This window comes from Apostichopus japonicus, chromosome 11 (assembly GCF_037975245.1).
Source record: "Apostichopus japonicus isolate 1M-3 chromosome 11, ASM3797524v1, whole genome shotgun sequence".
Lineage (NCBI taxonomy): Eukaryota > Metazoa > Echinodermata > Holothuroidea > Aspidochirotida > Stichopodidae > Apostichopus > Apostichopus japonicus.
In genome coordinates, this window is record NC_092571.1 from 25,196,803 (window position 1) to 25,214,220 (window position 17,418).

At 38.2% G+C, this 17,418-nt stretch overlaps 1 protein-coding gene and 1 long non-coding RNA gene across 2 annotated transcripts in view; one reads left to right on the top strand and one right to left on the bottom strand.

Annotated features, from left to right (window-relative positions):
* The window catches only part of LOC139975752 (uncharacterized), a 76,893-nt gene that overhangs the window by 10,449 nt on the left and 49,026 nt on the right, over positions 1-17,418 (bottom strand). The gene's annotated exons all lie outside the window — the stretch shown is intronic.
* Positions 7,595-13,334, top strand: LOC139976187 (uncharacterized). Its single transcript, XR_011796027.1, has 2 exons — positions 7,595-12,468; positions 13,209-13,334. It is a non-coding gene; the product is annotated as an uncharacterized lncRNA (long non-coding RNA).

The window sequence follows — 17,418 nt, forward strand, 5'->3', positions numbered from 1 at the left end:
CCGCTCTTATATCCAGACTATACTAGAAGAGCGCCCCTTACATTTGAAAGCGGAACCGCGAAAACACTCTGTAATTACTTGTCTTTGCAATTACGTAACACAGTAATTACAAACTATTTGTCAATTCTATTGGTTGTCTGGCTTTTTTATGAAGGGAGGGGGGGGGGCTATTGTGTATAATATTGTATACCTGTTTCAACAAAGACGCACATATTGATAAAATTCATGGTTAATTAGAATCATTGAAAATTTGAACCCAATTACTTTGGTCAGACTACACACGCTACTACTATACGTTTCTTTTAACGTAACAATCTAAACAATAAAGTCACCTATAATTTAGTAGCTACGACACTCACATACACACACATACACTCTGTTATACAAAGAGGGGTATCCATAGCGTACTAAAATGATGTTGATGCAAAAAATATATATGTTGATTAATTTATCGGTAAAATTGGTAGCGTCAAATTAGAGATCATATGAAAGTAACGCAATGACACATTCCCAAACTGTTTTACAACGTTATCATATAGTTGTCCGTGGGGTAAGCATTTGAAGGTCGGCGAATATAAACAACCGACTATATCCACACTTTCGCTCCCAAATAACCATAGAACTATTGTTTTTTCTTGTCTGTGAAAGGTATTTGTGAAGCAAGTTCATTCTTTTGTTCATGTAAAGTGCACTTTACTGCAGATAAACCCAAATTAAATTAGAACCCAAAGTATAATAATATAAGGTGGTCTAACTAGCTTAATAACATGGATATTCATAAAGAACTCGATATATAGGATGACGCACCCGATACGCACAGAGAACACAGTTACTAATCTGTAAATCATTATCAGTTTTATACCAAACTCAAAACTGGATCGTGCTATAAATCGGTAGCATGTGCTATTATGATTACAGTAAGAACTGAGGAAACGTGTAACCCTAACAAATCTAGTGTGATGCATTTGTTTGGATTACACATATCCTCAGTTCTTACGGTGTTCCTTATAGCACATGCTACCGATTTATAGAACGATCCATGCTTTTACTTGATTAAGGAGTGTTAGCTCAGTGGTTAACGCCGGTGCCTTTCAACCATAAGATCCCGAGTTTGAGTCCCTCAAAGATTAATGTATGTCGTCCATTTACAGAGTTGTTGTCAATTGACAATTCATAATCATGGACTTTAAATATGAGTCTAAGAGACTGACTTCGGTCAGCTTGCGGCTTTGATAAGCGAATGATGGCGTCTTAGCGAGTTCCTGCTTGCAGGAGGATCTAAAATATATACAAACATACTGTGGTACAAAGTTTTAAGATTTACAGAGGTTACTGTTAGGCTATCTCTGTGTGAATCGGTTGGATGACGCCATTCGGTGAAGAACTGTGAAAATGTTGATAATTGTATGCACATGCAGGATCTGCACACTTGAATGCATAAGAATGCAAAATCCGTTGACAACGGTCAAAATGAAGGCGCCTGTACAATTGCATACATGTTACACGGTGGGTACACATTATGTAGATACATCTTTATTGTGAAGCCACGGAAAATGGATTTGAGCAGTTTGTATATTGTATAATACAACGTAATGTAGAGGCTAAGTAGCCTAAGTTAAGGAAACCATTTATATACTGTAACTTCCCTTTATACAACAGAAGGGGAAAAAACATATAGTAGAGAGCAAGTGATATAGTCCTATAGCTAAGTTCTTTTATTCGCTTATTTCAATTTACAATTTGATAATTTTCACAGTGAGTAAAACAAATTAAGTTTTATTTGAATGAAATATGAGAAATTAGAACCTTGGTCAGATCACATCGACTAGTGAGTGAGAGAGACAAGGCGGTGAGAAGAAAAAAAAAGCAACATTATTAAACATGAAAACCAAGCAGATAAATCGAAAAGCGAAGTAAATACATTAAAAAAAAAAAGAGAAATATACAAACTTTAATCTACGAACACACAACTAGCTTGAAGTACAACAAAAACAAATTCATCCTTTCGTTCTTTCATCTTCATTTTCGATATTTATATATTTAAAAGATAACTTTATACAAAAGAAAGAAAGAAGTTGACGTATGATAAGGAACCGGGAACCAGTCTAAAGTGTTTTTTATTTTTATTTGGAAATGTGCAGAATGAACGTTGGGTTAATTTTCAGATAGCCTAATCAAGACATTATATCGTATGATAAGGAACCGGGAACCAGTCTAAAGTGTATTTGATTTTTATTTAGAAATGTGTAGAATGAACATTGGGTTAATTTTCAGATAGCCTAAATCAAGACATTATTACAGTAGAAAGAAGGTCGGTAAACACGCATGTAATACTATGTTAATGAAACATTCTGAGGTACCAAAATTTTAAATCTATGGGAGCACCACGATACTATAGCACTTTACGACGACTTTAAGTTGTTTGTAAAGAATCTATGAAGTGACATAAATGAGACAGGGGAGAAGAAATGAGTGAAAAGTAAAGAAAGTATTGAAGGGTCTGATTTATCATCGAAGAGAAATTCTTCCAAAGAAAAAGGAATGGTGGTAATACGAGCTATAACTAAAACTATATAGAACTCAAACAAATATGTCCTAGACCTACTTAAGTTGAAGATTCATGTGCATGATGTCACTAAGCGATTATCTGCGATGTTATTTACACAGCTCCTTAGTTCGAATGCAAAATCAGATAAATGAAACGTCATGAAATCAGTAAAACACACAATGGTTATCAAATAGATCCGATTCTTAAGTTATTAATTCAATAAGTGAGAATACACTTTCATGAGGCTTGATAAAGATTGTTAGTAGTCACCACTGCACCATAGTCAAGCATATCGGTTGAGAGATGTCCATCACTGTCCGGCAAACTTTTCGCTGCATCGCCGACCCCTGTGTAAACATTCATGTCTGTGACTGCGGATTCTGCTCTGCCTCCATTCATCGTCGATGACCGCCGACCGACGTCGGATTGAACATCGGTCTTTTGGTGACGGTCCGGGCGTGCTTGTTTGTATGCTAAGAAGCCAGTGACGACCGCTAAAATAATACAAATGATCACTAGAATGACTATGGTAGTAATGAAAGGGGCTACTGATTTGCAAGCATCTTTGCTGGAAGCATTTTTGCTAGAACAATCATTGTCACAAACGACATTTGGTTCAGTAGGGATGGTGCTATTTGTAGCATTCTTCGCAGTTACCATGACGAAATGTCCTGCCCTGCTTGTCGAACAGGAAACGGATTTTAATCCATGTGCCCCTTCAGGAAAAGCAAAAGAGGATGAAGTATTGAAAACGTTTATGACATACGGCCAAGGTAGGTCCGACCCCGGTCCTACTTCTACCATAACATCACTGCCGAGTTTAACATGCCATGATATATATTCAGTAGGTACGTTGCTATTACAACTGAAATTAGAAATATTAGAGAATGTGGTTGGTGAGATCGTCATGTTCAGAGCGTTTACAATCCTGACGCCTTCCACCGCACAATTGTTGTTATTATTTTCTTTCGTACATTTAATGTTTTGGAATCCAGAAGTGGACGAGAGAATATAATTACTGAACACTTCATCATTGCCCAGAAACTCATATAGTTGATCGCGTTCAAGAAGTAAGGTTCCAGATTCATTCTTCCATTGATAACCTTGATCTGATACACAAAAGACTGCAGCAAGTTCATCCTCTAGAAAGGTAGTGTTGGGTCTTGGAAAGCATTCTGGAATGGACTGTCCAAGAAGTGTAATGTGTTGTATAACAATATCATTTAACGAAACACTTGAGATCTGCTTGTTGTCCGTAGTAAACATTATCTTACACGACAGGTTTAAGGGAAGTTCATTCCTTGTCCAAAACAGTATGTTGGTCCCGGAATTGGTCTTCATATCCATACCATCATACATAGTTATATTCACGTGAGTATTGCTACCTTGAGGTATTGTTGTGCCACATCCTACACTTACACCGCCATTCCCTACGTGTATAAATTCCTTGACATCCACTTGAAAGACTTGCAGATTCTGGTTAAGCAAAAATTCGACAGGTGGCCTCGAGATAGTTGATTGGCTATAACAGTTTACAATACAAAATATTGTAAACTGATATAGAGATGTGTACGCCATGTTGACTTATTTCATGCCATTACACTGTATATAGACCATATTCTTCTACTACGTGACGTTTAATGCCTTTTTACTGCAGTTGGATACTTGTTCTTTTAATACATGGTGGGTTCTTTTAACTTTGAGTACGGTACGCTGGTTAGGCAAACAAGCCTCACACCTTAAATAATACTGTAATATGTACGGTCATAATGCAATCCTGCATGTCTGCAGTTAATAACACACTCATACCAGTCCGGTATATTTTCAACAACAAAATCAACCATGCGTGAGAGCGTCAGTTTTAGTATGAACCCATTGCTTGATAAACGAAGTCAATGTTCTTCCTGGTTGATGGAACTTTCTCTATAAATTTCAAAGAACGATTAAGTATAATATCCTTAAAAGCAGCACATTGCGATTTGTGTACAATCTAAACAAACTTACTTAAAATACGACTTCAATTTTGTTTTAAGGTTGAGTTAAGGTTATAAAGCAGGGGCGTATCCAGGATTTTCCAATAGGGGGGGCGCCAGGCATGAATGATCGCCGTCCTGGGGGATGGGTCTAAGGGGAGGGGTGTACAATTTTTGCTTTCAAAGAAGGGCTGAAATGCAAAATGGTGTCATATGCACGGGCGGCGATCCGTACTTCCGAGTGGGGGGGGGGGGGATATGACCTTGTTGACTATCTAAGCGTAGCGCCACCATGGGTTGGCGCGAAGCGTACAAGAAAATTTTGGGATTAACAAACCCTCTAGATGGCCGGAAACGGCACTTCCCGAGGTTTCCAAGCGGCATATACCCAACTTTAAAATAGGGATGTCATGTCCGAAATATCTCATAATCAGGATCCAAAATACTTTTTTTTTTAATTTCGGGTGTTATTTTGGGAAAATTGCCCCTGTCAATCTTGTTTCAGGCGCAACGTTAGAATGTTCGAGAGCCCTGTTATATTATTCGATGAAGAAAATGGCCTCATGCAGGCTATTATAGGCCTATACACATGCAATACACAATTACACATAGTTACATTCCTAGGTACCGATTGCTAGGGCATCCAGGTGAAACGTGTATTAAGCATTACCCTGGTTACATGAGATTCTCAGCTGTTCGAGGGAACATGTACGTGTGTAGACCTACTATAGGGCCTATATGAATACTATGAGGGTGCATATATGTACTATATCAATACCGTGGGCGCAATAATACATTTTGTTGTTATAGGGCCAATGAAGCCTACAGTCAACTATTTTTGCTTTATAAAGACGCTTTATTTGAAAAGATCGCACTGCGTTTATGGTAGGCGAGAAATGAAGCTAAAAAAGAGCCGTACATTAACGAAGATGCATAAATGTAGGCATGAAAATATTCTTATCCCTGGCATTTGGTGGGGGGGGGGGATATGGTGCATTACATCCCCTCCACCCATTTTCATGGGGGGATATATCCCCCCTCCACCCAGGATCGCCGCCCATGGCCATATGTGATCCATTTTTCGACCTTAATAATAAGCAACATTTCCAGTAAATATGGACACAAAATGCACAATTTAGTATGGCTGGCATGTCATTTAGTGTTTATAGTGATAATACAAACACAATTACCATCTATGTTTCTAAAACTATTATGCCGCCGAACTTCGCCAGAACCTTTTTTGGGCAAACAAAAAATAAAGCATACGGGAGGGGGGGGGGGGTTAAGCGATCACCGACATCTCACATAAAGGTCGTCATCAATTTTTTTTTTTTTTTTTTTTTTTGCTAAACTTTTTTTTTTTTGGTGACGGCCAATAGGGGGGGGCGCGCGCCTGTTGCGCCCCCCTGGATACGCCCCTGTAAAGAGAGAGTTATGAATGACCACCCTAAACATTTCGTCACTAAATACTTTGTTCATATACTATATAAACTGACAGGAGGGCGATAATTGGGGGGGGGGGTGATACTGCCCTGCTTCCGGGGGCAAGTATACAGGAGACTAGAAAAATACGGAGAAGCCCGGGAACATATGAGATGAAAGTAAAGTAATAACATTTTTATCATATATTAATAAATGAAAATAGACATGATTAAAAAATGGACCCGGTGGAAAAGATGTCCCCGACCTTGCTTTCGACACCTTCAACTATGATATTGTAGAGTATAGTACAGAACTTAAAAATACCACAATCATCCCGAAAACAAATGGAGAATATTGTATTAAATATGAACGCTGTGGTTTGGGATTTCAAATAGATTTCAATCCTAAAGTAATACAAATGATAGACAAAATCACTATCGTCGTAATGAGAGTGGTTTCTGATGTACAAGCATCTTTGTTGGGAGCACCATTGTCAGACGTAATAATTTCTTCAGTAATATCACGTGTTCTGGAAGTCGTCACATTGTACCATCATTTTCAGACACGAAATTTCTTTCAGTAGCATCATATGTTATGTTTATTGAAGTCTTGGAAGCGAAGTCTCCCGCACATGTTTGTCGAATATAGGAGACAGTGTTTATACCATGAGCACCGGGAGGGTAAAACCAAGATGAATTGGATGTAATCCTCAAGGCAGGTATAACCAATGTCTTATGTGCAACTGCAAGGTTCCTTCCCTGTAGTGAGTCCAACATATACCGTGATATGAATTCCGTCGGTACGTTACTCTGATAGAGAAATCAAGCCAGTGGGTAAATTCGGAAAAGTTGTTGGAGAAATTGAAACTGAATTCAAATTATTGTTTTAATCATGCGCGCCATTAATTGCTCATGTTATCTCGTTTCTTTGTATATGGTGAATAACAATATACTTTAGTGCAATACTGGGAGTAACGTTTCAAGTGAACGATACCTCACAGGACATGTGTAAGGAACGTGAAGATGGATTTTCAAACCCAAGTTGCGAACTAATGTTCGTAGAAAGCGCCACCATTATGCAGAGTTTTACAGATCAGCTTGTTACCGCAAGTAGGAATTTCATGCTACATCCTATATATATATATATATGTATATATATATATATATATATATAAGAATTATATAGTAACGACAATAACGATTGTCACGTTTGTTATTATAAAAAAACTACTGTCATCCTCAGACTAGTTGTCCAATCGACCTTCGACCAGGGTCAATGAGTTGTGATTTTTATTCGTGTCGTGTGCATGTGCTACCAATGTAACATTGACAGTATAAACAAATCCTGTATTTCCTACAATACAATTTTTACAAAATAAGGTGAACTTGGACCAACGTGTTGACTTTAGTGTCTCACTTAGAAGGTAACTTCTTTGAGCATAAACAAACAATAATTTAACTCAAGTTATATACTATGAGAGACAGCGGGGTAGCCAGGAATTTGAATTTGATATGGGGGAGGGGTCTAAGGGTCCCCCTCCCCTTTGAAATATTTTTGAACAATTGAAGGTCCTTAGATGCGATCTGGTGCAATTTGTTGCCAGTTTCATCATTATCATATCATATCATATTATCAGCAGATTTTGTTTCGTGTTTGAATTCTTTAACATGTTCTTTTACATTTTATATCAGAAAGACAAACATAGTGCACTTTTACAATTTTACAGTAGGATGATTCTTGTTTATTGTCCAATGTCGGGACTTTAATACATTTGACGAACTTAACTGATGGACAAAATAAACTTTCATATTTTGTAAGACAGCCAGATGTGCAGTGGCATAAAAACAAATATCGTTATCGCAATGTATTAGCAGTGTAATAATTATTTTTAGGAAGTGCGTATCACGTACGATTGCTAGCTTAGCTTCATAACATGCTGTTCGTGCAACAACTAAGGACGAATCATAGAAAGGATGAGAACGAACGTTGATGACGTCGTTGTGCATACGGTTCGTGACACTCCATCGAGTGCGGTTAGGTAGGCTATATGTATTTTATTACGCAGTGACCAACTGTAGGCTTGTAGTAGGATATAGGCTAAATTTAGCTAATTGCATCTGCCAAAGTAAGTAAGTAGCTGAATCAGTAGGCCTGAATGTTACTATCATTATAATCGAGTTAACGGAGCTGACGAGTATTCAAGATCAAAAGAGCACTGACAAAATCCCATGCTCAAAACACAACAGTTTTAACATTTTTCGACACTGAAATGGGGAGCAGTCGCTCCCCTGCTCCCCCCCCCCCCCCCTGGCTACGTCCCTGATTTCTGTTGCAAGAGATTTCTTTTGCAAGCTATTGGTGTCCCTTTTTCATATAGCATTGTACGCTATGATTCTTTCAAATGGACTTGTTCCGAATTACATCTTTACATCACAGAAACTCACATAAACTAAAGCTTACGGAGAATAATTCTCCTCGCCATCGTAAGGTACCGTACGGCCTTATATAGTTCGCAGTACATTACACATTACGCTCGGGTGTGTTTGATATACACTGTAGCAGGATATAGTCCTGACAAAACAGTGTCATTTGCAGTCCAAGAATATCTGATGATGTTTGTTTTGAACTTAGAATGAGTATTTTAAACAGTCAATGTGGTTTTACATGCACCCCAAATTGGCTGAACATCTTGTGATCATGTGCAGTTTTGACTTAAAACATTCATGCTATATAAATTACACACTCATGCACACTACGGCTGCACCGTAAAAAGAAGAAGAAGAAGAAAAAAGAGAAGAATATAGGATTACGGGCTTTATTAGGCTGTTATAAATGTAATAATACCACAAGAATAGATTGAATTATTGTAAGGTAAAAAGTAAAGGGAATTTGGTACACGGTGGGTGGGCTGCCCATTGTTTCTACATTGTTCGATAAGAAAATGTTTCATTGAAAAATAGATAAAACTTCCGAAAACTTCATTACGAAATAGATAGAACAACTTCCGAAAACTTGATAAAGACACACGCAGAGTAATAGTTATGTGACGTCATTACCAAGAAAAGACAGTGATGAAACAAATATATCTAAAGGTGAACCATATGTTGACTGTTTTTGTTTGTTTGTATAAACTATTCTTATTTACATTGAGTCATCTATCAGCACTGCCTCAGTATCTTAAAAACATATACCTCGTTTACGTCATAAGGACTTGCAACTTGACTTACACACCATTTTTGTTTCCTTTTCAGTTAAGGCCATAAAAGCATGCAAACAATATAAACAATGCAGTGAAAATATCTCAATTAGCAGAATCTTTTATGATAGTGAAGAAGCATGAAACGACTATATAGACAAGATATGCCTAAGGAGGCAACAAAAACAGTACTTTGGTCAACAAGGTAACTGACTCTGTACAGCATGCGTGTCAACTAATACAGAAGTCGCTATACTTTCGGATTTGCGGCCAAGTGCACTATGGCGTGAAATATGTAAGGCGAAACTAAGTCAAAATAAACAACAGTGGTGTATATCACAATGTTAACTATTGTTGGCTCCAAATTATAAAGTTCTAGATATGGCTGAACTTATGAAAAGTATACTTTCCTGGATATTCGACCCCGTGAAAAAGAATGTACTGAATTGAGAAAGGGTTTAAGTGTAGGAACAAAACTTTTAGTCAAGTCTGAACATGCACAAGGGACCAGTATTGTATGTCAGAGACATGCCAATGATGTTAAAGAGGTGACAAGTATGATGATGAACAACTTTCCCAAAACCATTACGAAAAATATTATGACAATTGCGAGATATCAAAGTTTAAAATTCCTTCAAAATATTTATATAATTATACATATGTGGAGGGGGTGAAATTGAAATGGTTTTTTTTTTTAAATCGTTACAATGTGTATATCCTGTAATGAAAATGGGTTTTGCGAATACTGATTCTAAAACATTGAAGCACTTAACGTTATCCCATATACTTGCATTGGTTTTGGTTTCAAAATTATTTACATGCGTCTTGAAAACATTTAAAGAAAAACAAAATGGAATCAAAGGTTTGTACCCCGTGTTTGCTCTATGACATAACAAATCGACGAAATTGCAGCTCCTGTTACCACCTTCCACGGACCGCGATGTCTCCCAAACTGAGCAAGATTTCCTTGAGACATTTGACGAAGTTGAACCTTACAAACAACATATTTATTATATTTAGGTACAGCATATGTTACCGTTTACCGATCTCCTTCGTTACTTTTTAAGCCAATAACAAAATATATTTGTTAAGGTTATTCGTTCATCTAGATGGATTATGCTACTGAATTATGTTTCTTGGTAAGCATCGTTATCGACCACGACGGCACCATATTCAAGCATATCGGAAGACAGATGTTCAGCGTCTTTTGTAAGTTCCATGTAGGAGGAATCTGCGGGTCCTTTTTCGTCCTGATCTCCATCTCTCCTGGTGTCATCTGATTGTACGCTTGTCGCATAGTAATATGGGTCGTCATTTGCCTCTGACGATTGAGTGATAGTCATTTCAACGTCACGTTTACTGGCAGCCGTCTCTTGGTGGTCAGGCTCGTCAGTTTTACTGGCAGCCGTCTTTTGGCGGACAGGATATACTCGTTGGTATATGAAGAAACCAGTTGTAATCGCTAAAATAATACAAATGATGACCAAAATCACTATGATCGTAATGAAAGGCGTTAATGTAACATGATCATTTTCTTCGATAACAACGGATGTTATATTCTTCGCAGTGGCTGTGGCGAGGTGCCCTGCCCTATGTGTCGAACACGAAACAAACTTTAATCCCTGAACTCCGTCAGGAATCACAAGCAGTGACGAGTTGGTATATTGTGTTATAACGTAGGACCTATTGAAAAAGGACCCGGGTGCTACTGGAACAATTTTGTCGTTATCGTCAAGTTGAACATACCATGAGATGTATTCCGTGGGCACGTTGGTCTGACATGTATATTCTCTGTTGTCATGAGAACTATTAGACAAAGTTGTTGGTGAGATTGAAACAGTTAAACTGTTTTCGAGCTCGTAAACTTGGATGGTACAGCTTTCGGTGGAATTCCTACGTTTACAATTTATGCCCTGCTCTCCCGAGGTATTTACTCGTATGTATTTCGATAACACACGTGAACCCATAAAACCGTGTCTTTGGTCAGCTCCAAGTATTAAGCTCTCTGAAGAGGCCATATTAAAGTCAATATTTCCACGAGCTGTGCACAAGATTGGAACAATTTCATGCACTATGTAGGATTTATCAGAAATTACTGGGAAGCAATGTATACTTTCGTTTGATTTTATATGATGAATTATAACATCATTAATCACGACCTTTGCAAACGGAACATTATTTAAAATAATCTCACACGATAAGTTTGAGGTTGCGAATGGCTTACCGTTCCAAATTAATTGACTACTGTTTTGACTCTCAAGTACATTGTCACCAAATCGCAAAGTTATCCGAGTATCCGTTGAGTCATCGTCCTGAACTGTAGTGGTGCATCCTATAAGTATATCGTTTTTCCCCACGACTACGAACTCCTTGACATCCACTTGGTAAACGTTAGGGCTCTGGTACAGAAAAAGTCTCACGGGTGCTTCACAGCAAATGGATTGAGTGCAGAAGAATACGGCGTAAATGAATGTGACATAATGAAGGTAAGTGCACGCATCCATACCGACGAAATTCATATTGCTACCAATAGAAGAAATATTCCTTTACCGTTGTGAATCTTCGATCATCAATCCGACCAGTTTTTGTTTCAATTGTGTTGATTAAGTCATTCAATGATGATGATGAACTGATCAGTGAAGTTAGGCCAACATAATCCTGTGCTGGATTCTTAATATGCCTCACATGAATAGAAAGGTATTAACTAATATATCGCAGAGGTCTGTTCGATGATGTTGTGTATAGGTGTGCAGGCTTTTTGAGAGTCGTGTGAACCACGCGTCAGGATGCAGTTCTGGTTAGTGCAAATACTTCCTTGTACACACAAGCAAAGACCAAAAACAAAACAAACTCAAAATTGAAACCGTTTGAACTGTAGTGGTGTTAAATTCTACCTGGCAATGTTTTGGTACTTACTCCCGTGACAGAGGTGTGAGTCATCGTTCCTGTCTCTGTTTCTCCGAGGTCCAAACATGTGGTTTTAGTAGATTGCGCGGGATGTTAATTGAGTCCCAATTAAGCTGTTATTTATGTTAAATGTTACCTCGTTTTCTGGCCAGTATCTCTTTATATTCTTTTTAGTATGTCCAGATTGACTAAGGGTTTTCTTGTTTCTGTTAATTTAACTGGATTTTTAAGGGTTTAACAGGTTTTTATATCAATACGTTCGTGATTGGGTCGCCGATTGCGTAGGGAAGAGAAGGCCTACAAAGCTTTTCTTTGTTGCTTCCATCATAGTGCTTAACGTAAAAAGAACTGCCGAAAGTAGTGGTGGAAACCAAGTCAAATTTATCGATGTAGAATAAGAGTTTTGTGTCACCGTTGTAAGGGTGAGTGTTGATTTGATATTTGTCACATTCTATCGCAAGAAATCTAATTATTATCTTGATGTTAATATGTAATTCTTTATCGAATCTTATGACTCTGTATCAATGAAGCTGTCTGTAGCTTTTCAATGATATACTTGGTATAGGGGTTCCACGAATGTTATCGTTAGAAATTTGGGACTCGTGAGAACGTATATTTTCTTTCAATGATCATATCCTTACTTATTTCAATGATCATATCCTTAACATTTTTTGTCCTAGAAATGATGTACGTATGTTGATATCATGTTAAAGTTTATTTATCATTCCCATGGATCGTAATTTTAGATTATTCTTGTTGTAACAGTGCTCATGTTAGGATAGGTAAATGTGCCATTACATAATAGGTGTGGGTTGAAGTGCCTGGCATTTTTGTTTGTCAAAATGGCGGCGCACTTTCAGTATTATTAAGTGGGAATATCAAAGTGTTGTGTTGGTTCTCAATGCATGAATTCTGCTACGGTATACGTTAATATGTGTTGGCTGGGATTGCAAGGTGTTAAAACTTATTTAATTGTTTGATTAAATGTTTTTGATTAAAGACTATGCTTTATGACAGAGTTTTGTAAAGTTATGTAAGATTTGTACTGTTTGTTATTCAACTGAACTAAATTGTTGTGACTTTGGATTCAACCGGACGCAGATTATATAATTTTCAGTAAAGAGACATAGACTGTAAACTGGTATATATTTAATTCAAACAGGTTTGGTGTAAGTTCTCCTCTACCTTGGGTATCTACCAACCATGATGTTTGCCATTTGCTGAAGTCAAAACCTTGTATCTATTTTTAGCCTGGTGAGTTATCATGTCAAGGGTCAAGTGTAAACGTTGTAAATAAAGCTTCTTTTCCGTTCATACAGATCCATGCAGTTTTACTCTGTGCATGTTATCATTGATACTGATGTTTTCTGAGAGTTATATTACATGAACCGAAGGAGAATTGTTATGTTGATATTTAGAAACTTAGAAGAGAGTTAAACTAGAAAGTGTGAAGTATTTATATTATTTGTTTGCATACTAATGAGGTCATATTGCATATTCATATCATTTTAAGTGTTTTAAGTGTTCATTATGTTTTATTTTCTCATCTTATGATTTGTTCTGTATGTTGTTTTACAGAGGCTGTTTTATTGTATGTATGTATGTATGTATGTATGTATATGTGATCTTCCCGCAAGCAGGAACTCGCGAAAGAAGCCATGGAGGCTTGTAGACTCGCAAGCTGACCGAAGCCAATCTCTCGGCACACATTCATTTAACGTCCATGTGGGGAAGTTGTTATTGAACAACACCCTTGCCAGACGACACACATTGCTGTCGGCGGGGAATCGAACCGGGGATCTCATGACTGGGAGACGCCGGCGTTAACCACTAGGCTATACACTCCGCCTTATTGTAAGAATAGATTGATTCAACCGCAGCTACTGGTGTCTACAGCTACTGGTGTCTTCTCTCATTCGTTTGACTGTCCACTCCTTTTCTTAAGCCTTTTGGGTCCATTTCAGAACTTCTTCTTTTTTTTTTTTAAAGCAAGTGGTGGAAGTGACTTGCATTTAACAGGCTACGTCCATTTACGTCATTTCACGTGATTAATCTGTAATACAACTAATTAGGAAGGTCTCTGAATATGGTTAGTCACTTGCGTGCAGACATTTTTTTCAGTGGCGTAGGAAGGTACTTTTGAGTGGGGGGGGGGCTGAAGACTGATGGCCGGCCTGGGGGAGGGGTCTAAGGGGAGGGGGTGTCCCCCTCCCCTTTGGATTTTTTTTTGCATTTCCAGGTGGCCTCAGATGCAATTTGGTGCAATATAGCACACTTCAACACCCACTCCATTTTGTAAAGAATTTTGCATTTTCTCCTGGCCTTAGATGCAATTTGGTGCTTCAAATGAGATTTTTTTCTCATTTGGAAATGAAAAAGGGGTTTTCTGACTTGCGGAGCGGGGGGGACGGAACGATACTTCCGCCCCCCATATTTTTCACTGGGGGGGGGGCTAGCGCCCCCCAGCCCCCTCCCCGGTTCCTACGCCCTTGCATTTTTTTCAATTGAAATGGGATTGTGTGGATTAACATCTAGGTATATACTGAGTAGCCAACGGTCATCATCAATTTGGCATTACAGGAGCATTCGAGATCTTAAGAAAGTTTCGGTTATAGGAACATTACTAGAAGTCAGTTTTGTTTCCGTACACTATGACATATCAATACTTTAATTCTAAGTTAATCCTCTAGAGGAGGGTTGCTCCGTCTAATATTCTTAAGGAAACCACTTAATTAATTGTGTCCCATACACCGACAGCCAGCAAACTATTATATAAAGCCAGATCTGGGATTTCGGTAAGGGGTTTCCATGCAGTAAAACAAACATGTTTTGTTGCGTTATTAGAACGTATATAAAATGGATTAACATTTAGGTATAAACTGAGTAGTCAACGCCATCATCAATTTGGCATTACAGCAGCATTCGAGATTTTTAGAAATTTCGGTTATAGGAACATTACTAAAACTCAATTTTGTTTCCGTACACTATGACATATCAATACTTTAATTATAAGTTAATCCTTTAGAGGAGGGTTGCTACCGTGCAATATTCTTAAGGAAACCACTTAATTAATTGTGTCCCATACACCGACAGTCAGCAAACTATTATCTGTGGGCCTTTTGGCTAAAATCATGTGTAGTATCTGTTCCCTTTCGAGGGGAATGGTGATGTACACCCGACGATGATCACAAAGTCACAGTCCCGATGCAAGGGTTCTGGGGTTGAGAGCGGATCAGTCGTTCGATAGTTTGGTTTTCGTGCCCAGTAGTATTATCGTTGGGCCGTGGAAGTTTTCCAAATTCGGACATCTTATATACAGTTTGCGAACCTTGTGGATGGAAATCCAAAGTAAATTTAATGTTTGCAAGTCGTTCATGAACCCGGAGCAACGATTATGAGGGGTAGGGTTCTGGTGGCTCAATTAGCAAGGGATGTCCTGGGTCGTGACAGCTTGCGGACAGCTATTCTATACTTTTCTATATGCCTATTATTTTCGTATCAACACCTATAGTATTGTTTTATCAGTGAAAGGATCTTCTGATACTGCATAAGAAGCTTCCATCTCGTCGTATAGGCTGCAGCTTCCATCTCTTCATATAGGCTGCAGCTTCCATCTCGTCGTATACGCTGCAGCTTCCACCTTGTCATTAGCTCCACCTTAATTGTCATTAGCTGCAGCTCCCACCTCGTCGTATAGGCTGCAGCTTCCGTCTCGTCTTATAGGTTGCAGCTTCCATCTCGTCGTATAGGCTGCAGCTTCCATAGTGTCATTAGCTGCAGCTCCCACCTCGTCGTATAGGCTGCAGCTCCCAACTCGTCGTATAGGCTGCAGCTTCCATCTCGTCGTATAGGCTGCAGCTTCCATCTCGTCGTACAGGCTGCAGCTTCCACCTTGTCATTAGCTGCAGCTCCCACCTCGTCGTATAGGCTGCAGCTTCCATCTCGTCGTAGGCATCGGGTCGTTGTCCCCATTGTCCTGCGAAGGAGGAATGCCAACTACAAAACACTCCCCGTCTGTATAGCATTAAGCAAGCTAACACTTCTATAAAAGGCCAAATAAACATGGAGGGCAACACTTAACACAAAACTCACCAATCAAAATGAAATAGCATCAATCAATGCAATAGACGACACGAAAAATCCTCATTGACATTCCTTAAGCATTACGCTGTTGCATCCGCAACATATATAGACTGAGCTGAACTATGAAACTGGTCACAGAAATAAGCATCAATATTTGAAGTGCTTAATGAAGTTCTTGTCATAATGTTATTACAGTAGCCTGTACACAGAGTAAACTATGTCAACTTTAACTCATTTGCTCTCAATTAGAGTGTAGTTACCAAGTAAAATTAACACATGTAGAATCACACAAAGTAACAGAAAGGCCGAACATCACCCAAGCCTTTTGTGCATGAATCTAGGTTGATAGTTACTAATGACCGAGGTTATGTCACTTTAAAAATCGCAAGTTTTAAGTTTTCCAATCAAGATATGGATATCAGATTAGACCTACATTAAGTTCTTTTAACTAAGGAATGAAATATCGGAAATTCACTGATCTACACTATATGTAATGTTATACTGTTGACCAAAAAACATTTCACGAATACTACTAATAGGTATACTGAAGAACATGAGCTCAGCACTTTCAAAGTTTCGAATGTGGCTGGCATGAAGAAATAGCAAATGAAAGAGAAAGTCTATTGCATAAAAAGTGTAAAGGTCTAACAATTCCCATCAAATTATATTCTCCAGTTGAATCTGATGTTTTTCCTGGCAAAAATATACAAGTCGGTCACATATACATGACTTACACACAAAACAGATACAATGTTTATCGAACATGCCGTGAACATATGAGTGTTTGTTTCCATGTGAATTCCAAACGATTTTGATAGAAACATATGCCAACAGAAGGAATATATTTCATAGCAATGTTAAAATCAATATAATGATGCAAAAATCTGTGTTCTTTTCCACTGTTATATGACATGGCGGGATTATGATCACTATTAAAGCAATGTGTATTCAGACGTCGTTAACATGGGCAAAATGACGGTTACCTAACGCTCGAAATTCCAGAGACGAAGATGATCGGTGAATAGTTTCTCACGGATCATGAAACAATTATCTCTATTTGTGGGTAAAACGAGAATGGAAACCAAGGTACTTGAATGAACCCAAGGCACTTCTTGAAAAATTAACTGAAATAGCGCCACCGTAGCTCTACTAACGGCAATCGACATTTGGTGCGTCGCATGTAATAACTTAATAGCCAATGTGAATTCATTGACATAATTCATTGCATGTAGAGAAAGACCATGTTAACAAAGACTGAATGATAACGGACTGAACAGATGAGTTTTAAT